Source organism: Sminthopsis crassicaudata, chromosome 5 (genome assembly GCF_048593235.1).
Source record: "Sminthopsis crassicaudata isolate SCR6 chromosome 5, ASM4859323v1, whole genome shotgun sequence".
In the NCBI taxonomy this organism is placed as follows: Eukaryota; Metazoa; Chordata; class Mammalia; order Dasyuromorphia; family Dasyuridae; genus Sminthopsis; species Sminthopsis crassicaudata.
The window spans coordinates 158,228,167-158,241,434 of record NC_133621.1 but is presented as its reverse complement, the minus strand read 5'-3'; positions in this window follow the sequence as shown (position 1 = coordinate 158,241,434).

The window sequence follows — 13,268 nt, the reverse complement described above, 5'->3', positions numbered from 1 at the left end:
CAGACTCCTTCAATGCCTTGCTTGTCTATGGATAGGATTTTTCATTCTAAGTGCTTTCAGAGTAGGTGTGGGTGATTGTACTGTTGAGAATAACAAAGTCATTTACAACTCCTCATCCTCTGTGATGCTATTACTTTGTATATATTACTTCACTTTAATGATTGAGGACTGGGGCAGCTAGGCAGTGCAATGGATAGAGCACCAGCCTTGAATTTAGGAGGACCAGAGTTCAAATCTGGTCTCAGACACTTCATGCTTCCTAGCTGTGTGACACTGGGCAAGTCACTTAACCCTAGCCTCAAAAAAACAAAAACAAAAAAACAAAAACAAAAATTGAGACTGGGCCAAGTTGACGGCGTGGAGGCAGACAGCTACTTGAGCTCTGAGTTTTCTCTCAGGACTTACTTCATGACAAGCCTCAGAGTTAATGCATGACGAAAAACATCCTTGAAATTCGTCAGAGAAGGTCTGTGTTTGCTGGGGGGAGGGGACGAACAGACTGGGCACAGACTGAAGGCAGGCAGCAAGAACGCGACAGACAGCTCAGACCAGAGGGGAGAGGGTACGCTATCTTTCGTTTCTGCAAAAAGACTTTTACCCCAGTGCTGATACTCTGTCTTGGCAGCAAGCCAGGAGCAGCTGAGAGGGTGTAAACACCAGAGGTAAAAAATAAAACCCCAGAAAGCTAGCATCTCTCTGGACTGGCCACCACCACCCCCACCCAGAGTGACTTAGTGCATTCTTAGAGGCTCAGAGGGCAGACACAGCCCATCTATCAATGTCTTGTTAGTGCCTTGCTACTGTCCTTCTAAGTCTATAGAGGAAGCTCATTAACACCATGCAGCCCCATCCCCCCCAGAAACAGACCAATTGTTTCTTTTGTCAATTTGTTTTCTTTGATTCCCACTCTAAAAAAATGAACAAAAAATTTAAAAGGGCCCTAACTATTAACAGCTTCTGTGTGGAGAGACAGCAGACTTCAAATACTGAGGAGACTAAAAACAGACTGACCCAGAGGAATCCCCAAAGGGGGATATGATCTGCTCCTCAATACAAAAGAATCTCATAGAGGAAATAAAAAAGGCCCTGACAAGAGAGATAGAAGAGAAATGGGACAAAAAAAGGGAAGCTTGGCAAAAGAGCCTGGAGAAGTTATCCAGAGTGGATAAAGAGATCAGATCATTGAGAAATAAAATTAGTGAATTAGAAAAGATAAACAACTCCAAGGAAAACAGGATTAGTGAGCTGGAAAAAGAAAACAGCTCACTAAAAAATAAAATGGATGAAATAGAAAAAAAAATCCATAGAAGATAAAAACTCAATTGGACAATTACAAAAAGATATAAAAAGAGTGAGTGAAGAAAACACATCATTGAAAATCAGACTTGAACAAGTAGAAATGAATGACTCAAGGAGAAACCAAGAAGTAGTCAAGCAAAACCAGAAAAATGAAACAATTGAAAAGAATGACAAGTACCTTATTGGAAAGACAACAGACCTAGAAAACAGAACCAGGAGGGACACTTTGAGAATAATTGGATTCCCTGAAAAATGTGAGGAAAAAAAGAGCCTGGACATTATTTTCTTTTTTTTTTTTTCTTTTATTCATTTTTCCAAATTATCCCCTCCCTCCCTCCACTCCCTCCCCCCATGACAGGTAATCCCATACATTTTACATGTGTTACAATATAACCTAGATACAATATATGTGTGTAAATGCCATTTTCTTGTTGCACATTAATTATTAGCTTCCGAAGGTATAAGTAACCTGGGTAGATAGACAGTAGTGCTAACAATTTACATTAACTTCCCAGTGTTCCTCCTCTGGGTATAGTTATTTCTGTCCATCATTGATCAACTGGAAGTGAGTTGGATCTTCTTTATGTTGAAGCTTTTCACTTCCATCAGAATACATCCTCATACAGTATTGTTGTTGAAGTGTATAGTGATCTTCTAATTCTGCTCGTTTCACTCAGCATCAGTTGATGTAAGTCTCTCCAAGCCTCTCTGTATTCCTCCTGCTGGTCATTTCTTACAGAGCAATAATATTCCATAACCTTCATATACCACAATTTACCCAACCATTCTCTAATTGATGGACATCCATTCAACTTCCGGTTTCTAGCTACAACAAAAAGAGCTGCCACAAACATTTTGGCACATACAGGTCCCTTACTGCTCTTTAGTATTTCTTTGGGATATAATCCCAATAACAGCAATGCTGGGTCAAAGGGTATGCACAGTTTGATAACTTTATGGACATAGTTCCAAATTGCTCTCCAGAATGGCTGGATTCTTTCACAACTCCACCAACAATGTATCAGTGTCCCAGTTTTCCCAAATCCCCTCCAACATTCATCATTATTTGTTTCTATCATCTTAGCCAATCTGACAGGTGTGTAGTGGTATCTCAGAGTTTTCTTAATTTGCATTTAACTGATCAGTAGTGATTTGGAACACTCTTTCATATGAGTGGAAATAGTTTCAATTTCATCATCTGAGAATTGTCTGTTCATATCCCTTGACCAATTATCAATTGGAGAATGGTTTGGTTTCATATAAATCAGGGTCAGTTCTCTATATATTTTGGAAATGAGACCTTTGTCAGAACCTTTACTTTTAAAAATATTTCCCAATTTGTTACTTCCCTTCTAATCTTGTTTGCATTAGTATTGTTTGTACAGAAACTTTTTAGTTTGATGTAATCAAAATCTTCTATTTTGTGATCAATAATGATCTCTAGTTCTCCTCTGGTCATAAATTCCTTCCTCCTCCACAGGTCTGAGAGGTAGACTATTCTCTTTTTCTCTAATCTATTTATTATCTCATTCTTTATGCCTAAATCATGGACCCATTTTGATCTTATCTTGGTATATGGTGTTAAGTGTGGATCCATATTTAATTTCTGCCATACTAATTTCAAGTTTTCCCAACAGTTTCTTCCGAATAATGAATTTTTGTCCCTAATGTTGATATCTTTGGGTTTGTCAAAGATTAGATTGCTATAGATGTACACTTTTTTATCTTTTGTATCTAATCTGTTCCACTGATCTACCGTTCTATTTCTTAGCCAGTACCAAATGGTTTTGGTGACTGCTGCTATATAATATAGCTTTAGATCAGGTACACTTAGACCACCTTCCCATGACTTTTTTTTTTTTAATTAGTTCCCTTGCAATTCTCGACCTTTTATTCTTCCATATGAATTTTGTTGTTATTTTTTCTAGGTCATTAAAATGGTTTCTTGGGAGTCTGATTGGTATAGCACTAAATACATAGATTAGTTTGGGGAGTATTGTCATCTTTATTATATTCGCTCGTCCTATCCAAGAGCATTGAATGTCTTTCCAATTATTTAAATCTGACTTTATTTTTGTGGCAAGTGTTTTGTAATTTTTCTCATATAATTCCTGACTATTCTTTGGGAGATGGATTCCCAAATACTTTATACTCTCAACATTTGTTTGGAATGGAATATCTCTTTGTATCTCTTGCTGTTGCGTTTTGTTGTTGATATATAAGAATGCTGAGGATTTATGTGGATTTATTTTGTATCCAGCCACTTTGCTAAAATTCTGAATTATTTCTAATAGCTTTTTAGCAGAGTCTTAGGGGTTCTCCAAAATATACCATCATGTCATCTGCAAAGAGTGATAGTTTGATTTCCTCATTTCCTACTCTAATTCCTTGAATCTCTTTCTCGGCTCTTATTGCCAAGGCTAGCGTTTCTAGTACTATATTAAATAGTAATGGTGATAGTGGGCAACCTTGTTTCACTCCTGATCTTACTGGGAAGAGTTGCAGTTTATTTCTATTGCATATTATGCTTACTGACGGTCTTAAATATATGCTCCTGATTATTCTAAGGAATAGTCCATTTATTCCTATACTCTCAAGAGTTTTTAGTAGGAATGGATGTTGGATTTTGTCAAATGCTTTTTCTGCATCTATTGAGATGATCATATGGTTTTTATTAATTTGATTATTAATATGGTCAATTATACTAATAGTTTTCCTAATATTAAACCAGCCCTGCATTCCTGGTATGAATCCTATTTGATCATAGTGTATTATCCTGGGGATGATTTTCTGAAGTCTTTTTTCTAATATCTTATTTAAGATTTTAGCATCAATATTCATTAAGGAAATTGGTCTATAGTTTTCTTTCTCAGTTTTCGCTCTACCTGGTTTAGGTATCAGTACCATGTCTGTGTCATAAAAGGAGTTTGGTAGGACTCCATCATCCCCTATTTTTTCAAATAGTTTATATAGCATTGGAGTTAGTTGTTCTTTAAATGTTTGGTAGAATTCACATGTAAATCTATCTAGTCCTGGAGATTTTTTCCTGGGGAGTTGATTAATAGCTTGTTCTATTTCTTTTTTTCTGAAATGGGACTATTTAAGCAATTTATCTCCTCCTCTGTTAATCTAGGAAGCCTATATTTTTGGAGGAAGTCATCCATTTCACTTAAGTTATCAAATTTATTGGCATAAAGTTGGGCAAAGTAACTCCTTATTATTTCTCTAATTTCCTCTTCATTGGTGGAAAGATCCCCCTTTTCATTTGTAAGACTAACAATTTGATTTTCCTCTTTCTTTTTTCTGATCAGATTTACCAAAAGTTTATCTATTTTGTTGGCTTTTTTATAAAACCAACTCTTGGCTTTATTTATTAATTCAATAGTTTTTTTACTTTCAATATTATTGATTTCTCCTTTTAATTTTTGTATTTCAAGTTTAATTTTTGGTTGGGGGTTTTTCATTTGGTCTTTTTCTAGCCTTTTAAGTTGTAAGCCCAATTCGTTAATCTTCTCTTTCTCTATTTTCTTCAAATAAGCCTCTAAAGATATATAATTTCCCCTTATTACCGCTTTAGCTGCATCCCACAGATTTTGGTATGATGTCTCATCATTGTCATTATCTTGGTTGAATTTATTAATTGTTTCTATAATTTGCTCTTTCACCCAGTCATTTTTTAAGATGAGATTATTCAGTTTCCAATTACTTTTAGGTCTATTTACCCCTAACTTTTTACTGAATGTAGCTTTTATTGCATTGTTGTCTGAGAAGAAGGCATTTATTATTTCTACCTTCCTACATTTAATTTTGAGATCTTTATGTCCTAATATATGGTCTATTTTTGTATAGGATCCATGAACGGCTGAGAAGAAAGTATATTCCTTTCTATTGCCATTCAGTTTTCTCCAAAGGTCTATCATACCTAGTTTTTCTAATGTTCTATTAACTTTTTTCATTTCTTTCTTGTTTGTTTTGTGGTTTGATTTGTCTAAATCTGAGAGTGCAAGGTTGAGATCTCCCACTATTATAGTTTTATTGTCTATTTCTTCTTGCAACTCTCTTAACTTTTCCTTTAGAAAGTTAGATGCTATACCACTTGGTGCATATATGTTTACTATCGATATGGCTTCATTATTTATGCTACCTTTCAGCAGGATATAGTTTCCTTCCTTATCTCTTTTAACTAGATCAACTTCTGCTTTTGCTTGATCTGAGATAAGGATAGCTACCCCTGCTTTTTTGGCTTTACCTGAAGCATAATAGATTCTGCTCCACCCTTTAACCTTTATTCTATATGTATCTCCCTGCTTTAAGTGTGTTTCCTGTAAACAACATATTGTAGGGTTCTGATTTTTGATCCAGTCTGCTATCTGTCTCTGTTTGATGGGAGCGTTCATCTCATTCACATTTACAGTTAAAATTACTAATTCTATATTTCCTGACATCATATTATCCCCAGATTATGCTTTTTCCCTTGACCCCCCTAAACCCTTTCCCCAATATTTAATTTATAGACCCCCTTGTGACGTGCAGCCCTCCCTTTTTTTTTAGTATCCCTCTCCCCTCCCTCCATGTCCCTTCCCTTATTCTCCTTTTCCTTTTCCCTTTTCCTTTCCCCCCTTTTAATGAGGTGATAGAGAATTCTCTGAAAAACAAATATGACAATTATTTACTCTTTGAGCCTCTTCTGATGAGAGTAAGATTTACACAATGATTCTCCCCCTCTCTAAATTCCCTCAGATATCGTATATTTTCTATGCCTTTTCCTGGGATGTAGTTTCCCTCTTTTTATCACTCCCTCCCCTTTTTCTGATACTACCCCCTCCCTTTACTACACCCCCTCCTTTTTTTTTTTCTTTTATATCAGTAAAATCAAATTATCCTTGAGTACTTTTTATATACCCACAACAGAGATATAGTTCTCAAGGGCTCTGTGTACCTTTTTCAGTTTCTCTTCCGTCTTGTGGATGTAGATCAAATTTTTTGTTTAAGTCTGGTTTTTTTCTTAGAAACATATGGAATTCCTCTGTTTCATTGAATGACCATCTTCTTCCATGGAAAAAAGATTCTAAACTTAGCTGGGTAGTTTATTCTTGGTTGCAATCCTTGATCTTTTGCCTTTTGGAATATCAGGTTCCAGGCCCTTCTATCTTTTAATGTGGAGGCAGCCAGATCTTGTGTGACCCTTATTGTGGCACCTTGGTATTTAAATTTTTTTCCTAGCTGCTTGCAGGATTTTCTCCTTTGTGTGGTAATTCTGTAGCTTAGCCACAATATTCCGTGGTGTTCTTTTTTTTAGGGTCTATTTCAGAAGGAGTTCGATGAATTCTTTCCACATCTACTTTCCCATCTGTTTCTATTATCTCTGGACAGTTCTCTTTGATAATTTCCTGTAAAATAGAATCTAGGCTCTTTTTTTGGTCATATTTTTTGGGAAGTCCAATGATCCGCAGATTATCTCTCCTAGATCTATTTTCCAGGTCCATAGCTTTTCCCAGTAAGTATTTGACGTTATTCTCCATCTTTTCATTTTTTCTTTTTTTTGTTTTTTTGTTTTTTTTGACTGATTCTTGGGTTCTCAATGAATCATTCATTTCTATTTGTTCCATCCTGAATTTTAAGGAGTTATTTTCTTCATTCACAATTTTTAGTTCTTTTTGTAAAGGCCCAATTTCATTTTTAAATGAGTTATTTTGCTCTCTTGAATTTTTTTCCATTTCCCTAATTTTTTTTGAGAATTATTTTCTTTTTCCAATTCAGAAATGCTATTTTCTTGAGACTTTTTTATCTTCTCCAATTCAGAAATCCTATTTTCTTGAGACTTTTTTATCTTCTCCAATTCAGAAACCCTACTTTCCTGTGATTTTTTTTACCTTTTCTAATTCACTAATTTTATTTCCCTGCATCTCCTGTGAATTCTTTATTTTTTCCAACTCCAATTTCATAGCTTCTCTTTCCTTTCCCCATTTTTCTTCAAACTCTCTTAACTTTTTAATAGTCTCTTCAGGGAGAGAGTTATGTGATGGAGGGCAGGAATGATTCCCCTTTAGGTTGTTATCTGCTGACTCTCTGCTGTTAACATCCTCGGGGTTGGATACCCGCTCTTTCTCTGTGTAGAAGGAATCTATAGTTTTTTTGGGCTTTTTGCTCATACTTTAAAAATCTGTTGGGGTCTGTCCCTTGGGTAGGAAATTATTTATTTATTTCTTTACTAGCTTCCTCCCAGACTGGATGGATGCAGCGGCCCCTGCGCCTGAGCTAAGAGAGAGCTCTGGGAGAGAGTTCCCCACCCCCTCCCTGGAAGTGCCTCAGAGGTGACTAGCACTTCTGTGCTTAGAGGCCGCTGTGTTCTAGCGACTTCGCTGAAGTTTGGGACTGCACAGTAAAGGTGATCAAAGCCTAGCCTATGCGTCCCGGTGGGGCATGGATGACTGCAGCAGGTGACTTGAAAAGCCCCTATGCTCAAACTGGTAGTGTCTGCCAGAAACCTCGGTCCCTAGTTCAAAGGTTCCGCTTCTCTGGGACTTCCTTTCCACAGCCTCCCGCTGAGCCAGGCACTATGAGTTACCATCCTGCCCACTTTTCAATCTCTTAACTACCCCCAGGTGAAAGCCTGGATTGCCTATGTCGGCCACACCCCCAGTGCTGAGATCTGCTGAGTCACCCCAGGGATCCGGGAAGATCCAATCTAGTTTTAAATTTTAAAGTGGCTTATATTTCTCCTCTGATCTGCTGTTTTATAAGCAGAGAAGAGCTAACAGCCTGTGCCAGATTTTTCTATCTCAGTGGCTTCTCTGATCCCAGAGCCCTCCCCAGAGCGATTGGCGCAGTGTGCCACTACCCCACCGTCTGCACTGGCCTCTCTTTTTCCTCCCCTGGGAGCTGACCTTTCCTGCTGAAACTCCAGATTCTCTTCAGCTGGTAAGTCGTGCTTCCAGGCCTTGTGGATTCTATCAGTACAGCGCTATTTCTGAGGCTGATTAAATCTAGTTGGTTGTGAGGGAAGAAAGGAGCTTACACAGCCGCGTTTATCTTCTCCGCCATCTTGGCTCCGTTCCCCCCCCCCCCCCCCCCCGCTTGGACACTATTTTCGAGAAAATTATCAAACAGAATTGCCCAGACATTTTGGAAATAAAGGGGTAAAATAGACATTGAAAAAATTCATCTTTCATCTACTGAAAGGGACCCCAAAGTCAAAATGCCAAGAAATATACTGGCCAAATTCAAGAACCATCTGATGAAGGAAAAAATACTGGAAGCTGCTAGGAAAAAAAGCAATTCAGATATGCAGGAGCTACAGTAAGGGTAACTCAGGATCTAGTAGTATCCACTTTAAAAGAAAGAAGGGCCTGGAACATGATATTCCAAAAGGCTAAGGAACTTGGTATGCAGCCAAGAATAACTTACCCAGCAAAAATGAGCATCACGTTCCAGGGAAGAAGATGGATATTTAATGAAATAAATGAATTCCATCTATTCCTGATGAAAAAAACAGATCTACACAAAATGTTTGATCTTCAAATACAGAACTAAAGAGATTTCTAAAAAGGTAAAAAGAAATCTTGAGAACTGTATTTCTGCCATGAAGATATGTAAAGAACACATGCATAATTTGTCCTAGAAAGTAGAGGTGGAAAGGAAATTATATCATAAAAAAGAGTAAAGTGGTGGTACTACATCTCATGAAGAGGCAAAGGTAACCTATTATATCTGAGAGAAAGAAAGGAGGGGGAAGAATATAGTGTGTATCATTAGACATATGCCATTTATGGTGAATTTTCTTCCACTTCACTGAAAAGTGAGAGGGAAGGAGTAAGCTAATGGGAAGAGAATACAGGAATTGTGAGGAAAAGGGGTAAAATAGGGGGAGGAACTTCAAGGGTGGGAGAGGGATAGTAAAAAGGGAGGGATGTGAAAAGAATGTGGTATTCACAAGTTAAATACTGGATTGAGGGGTGGGAGGGAAGAAAATGAGAAAAGCATAAGCAGAGGTTAACAAGATGGCAAGCAATATAGAATTAGTCATTCTAACAATAAATGTGAATGGGGTAAACTCCCTCATAAAGAGGAAGCAGTTAGCAGACTGGATTAAAAGCCAGAATCCTACTATATGTTGTTTACAGGAAACATACCTGAAACAGGGTGATACATTCAAACTAAAAGTAAAAGGGTGGAGCAGAATCTACTATGCTTCAGGAGAAGCCAATAAAGCAGGGGTAGCCATCTTCATGTCAGATCAAGCAAAAACAAAAATTGATCTAATTAAAAGAGATAAGGAAGGGCATTATATCCTGCTAAAGGGTAGCATCAATAATGAAGCTGTATCAATATTAAGCATATATGCACCAAGTGATACAGCCTCTAAATTCTTAAAAGAAAAATTAAGAGGGCTGCAAAAAGAAATAGACAGCAAAACTATAATAGTGGGAGATCTCAACCTTGCACACTCAGAATTAGATAAATCAAACCACAAAATAAATAAGAAAGAAGTCAAGAGGTAAATAGAATACTAGAAAACTTTGATATGATAAATCTTTGGCGAAAGCTAAATGGGGACAGAAAGGAGTACACTTTCTTCTCAGCAGTTCATAGTTCCTATACAAAAATTGATCATATATTAGGACATAAAAACCTCAAAATCAAATGCAGTAAGGCAGATATAGAAAATGCATGCTTTTCAGACCACAATGCAATTAAAATTACATTTAATAAAATACCAGGGAAAAATAGACCAAAAATAATTGGAAAATAAATAATCTTATACTAAAGAATGATTGAGTAAAACAGCAAATCATAGACATAATTAATAACTTCACCCAAGAAAATGAAAATAATGAGACATCATACCAAAATGTGTGGGATACAGCCAAAGCAGTGATAAGGGGAAATTTTATATCTCTAAAGGCCTACTTGCATAAAATAGGGAAAGAGAGGGTTAACAAATTGGGCTTACAACTAAAATTGTTAGAAAAGGAACAAATTAAAAACCCCCAGACAAACACAAAACTTGAAATTCTAAAAATAAAAGGTGAGATTAATAAAATTGAAAGTAAAAAATTTTTTTTTTGAATTAATTAATAAAACTAAGATTTGGTTCCATTAAAAAACTAACAAAATATACAAATACTTAGTAAATCTGATTAAAAAAAGGAAAAAAGAAAAAAAACAAATTGTTAGTCTTGAAAATGAAAAGGGAGAACTCTCCACTAATGAAGAGGAAATTAGAACAATAGTTAGGAGCTATTTGCTCAACTTTATGCCAATAAATTCGATAACTTAAATGAAATGGAAGAATACCTTCAAAAATATAGCTTGCCCAGATTAGCAGAGGAAGACATAAGTAGTCTAAACAGTCCCATTTCAGAAAAAGAAATAGAACAAGCTATTGACCAACTCCCTAAGAAAAAATCCCCAGGGCCAGATGGATTTACATGTGAATTCTACCAAACATTTAAAGAACAACTAACTCCAATGCTATATAAACTATTTGAAAAAATAGGGGATGAAGGAGTCCTACCAAACTCCTTTTATGACACAGACATGGTACTGATACCTAAACCAGGTAGAGCGAAAACTGAGAAAGAAAACTATAGACCAATCTCCTAAATTCTTAAATAAGGTATTAGCAAAAAGACTTCAGAAAATCATCCCCAGGATAATACACTATGATCAAGTAGGATTTATACCAGGAATGCAGGTCTTGTTTAATATTAGGAAAACTATTAGTATAATTGACCAAATTAATAATCAAATTAATAAAAACCATATGATCATCTCAATAGAAGCAGAAAAAAAACATTTGATAAAATCCAACATCTATTCCTACTAAAAACTCTTGAGAGTATAGGAATAAATGGACTATTCCTCAAAATAATAAGAAGCATATATTTAAAACCATCAGTAATCATCATATGTAATGGCGATAAACTGGAACCTTTCCCTGTAAGATCAGGGGTGAAACAAGGTTGCCCACTATCACCATTAATATTCAATATAGTACTAGTAACGCTAGCCTTGGCAATAACAGTGGAGAAAGAGCTTCAAGGAATTAGAGTAGGAAATGAGGAAATCAAACTATCACTCTTTGCAGATGACATGATGATATGCTTAGAGAACCTCAAAGACTCTGCTAAAAAGTTATTAGAAATAATTCAGAACTTTAGCAAAGTTGCAGGATACAAAATAAATCCACATAAATCCTCAACATTTTTATACATTACCAATACAATCCAAGAGCAAGAGATACAAAGAGAAATTCCATTCAAAATAACTGTCGATAGTATAAAATATTTGGGAATATATCTACCAAAGGGAAGTCAGGAATTATATGAGCAAAATTATGAAACACTTGCCACAAAAATAAAGTCAGATTTAAATAATTGGAAAGACATTGAGTGCTTTTGGATAGGCTGAGTGAATATAATTAAGATGACAATACTCCCTAAACTAATCTATTTATTTAGTGCTATAGCAATGAGATTCCCAAGAAACTGTTTTAATGATCTAGAAAAAATGACAACAGAATTCATATGGAACAACAAAAGGTCGAGAATTTTAAGGGAAGTAATGAAAAAAAATGAATGAAGGTCGTCTAGCTGTACCTGATCTAGAACTATATTATAAATCAACAATCACCAAAACTATTTTGTATTGGCTAAGAAATAGACTCATTGATTAGTGGAATAGGTTAGGTTCACAGGGCAAGACAGTGAATAAAAATAGCAATCTAGTGTTTGACAAACCCAAAGATCCCAACTTTTGGGATAAGAATTCATTATTTGACAAAATCTGCTTGGAAAACTGGAACTTAGTATGACAGAAATGGACCCACATTTAACACCACATACTAAGATAAGATCAAAATGGGTCCAAGATTGAGGCATAAAGAATGAGTTCATAAATAAATTAGAGGAACATAGAGGAACCTCTCAGACTTGTGGAGGAGGAAAGAATTTGTGTCCAAAGGAGAACAGGAGATAATTATTGATCACAAAATAGAAAATTTTGATTACATCAATTTAAAAAGTTTCTGCACAAAAAACTAATGCAAACAAGATTAGAAGGGAAGTAACAAATTGGGAAAACATTTTTACAGTTAAAGGTTCTGATAAAGGCCTCATCTCCAAAATATACAGAGAATTAACTTTAATTTATAAGAAATCAAGCCATTCTCCAATTGGAAAATGGACTAAGGATATGGACAGACAGTTTTCAGATGATGAAACTAAAACTATTTCTACTCATGTGAAACAGTGTTCCAAATCACTATTGATCAGAGAAATGCAAATTAAGACAACTCTGTGATTCCACTACACACCTATCAGATTGGCTAAGATGACAGGAATAAATAATGATGAATGTTGGAGGGGATGTGGGAAGACTGGGACACTGATGCATTGTTGGTGAAAGAATCCAGCCATTCTGGAGAGCAATCTGGAATTATGCCCAAAAATTTATCAAAGTGTGCATACCCTTTGACCTTGCAATGCTACTATTGGGCTTATTTCCCAAGGAAGTACTAAAAAAGGGAAAGGGACCTGTATGTGCCAAAATTTTTGTGGCAGCCCTTTTTGTAGTGGCTAGAAACTGGAAAATGAATGGATGTCCATTAATTGAAGAATGATTGTGTAAATTATGGTATATGAATGTTATGGAATATTATTGTTCTGTAAGAAATGACCAACAGGTGGAATACAGAGAGACTTGGAGAGACTTACATGAACTGATGCTGTGTGAAACGAGCAGAACTAGGAGATCATTATACACTTCAACAATGATAGTGTATGAGGATGTGTTCTGATGGAAGTAGCTATCTTCAATATAGAGAAGAGCTAATCCAATTTTAATGGATCAATGATGGACAGAATCAGCTACACCCAGAAAAGGAACATTGGGAAATGAGTGTAACCTGTGAGCATTTTTTGTTTTTGTTTTTGTTTTTCTTCCTAGATTATTTTTACCTTCTGAAT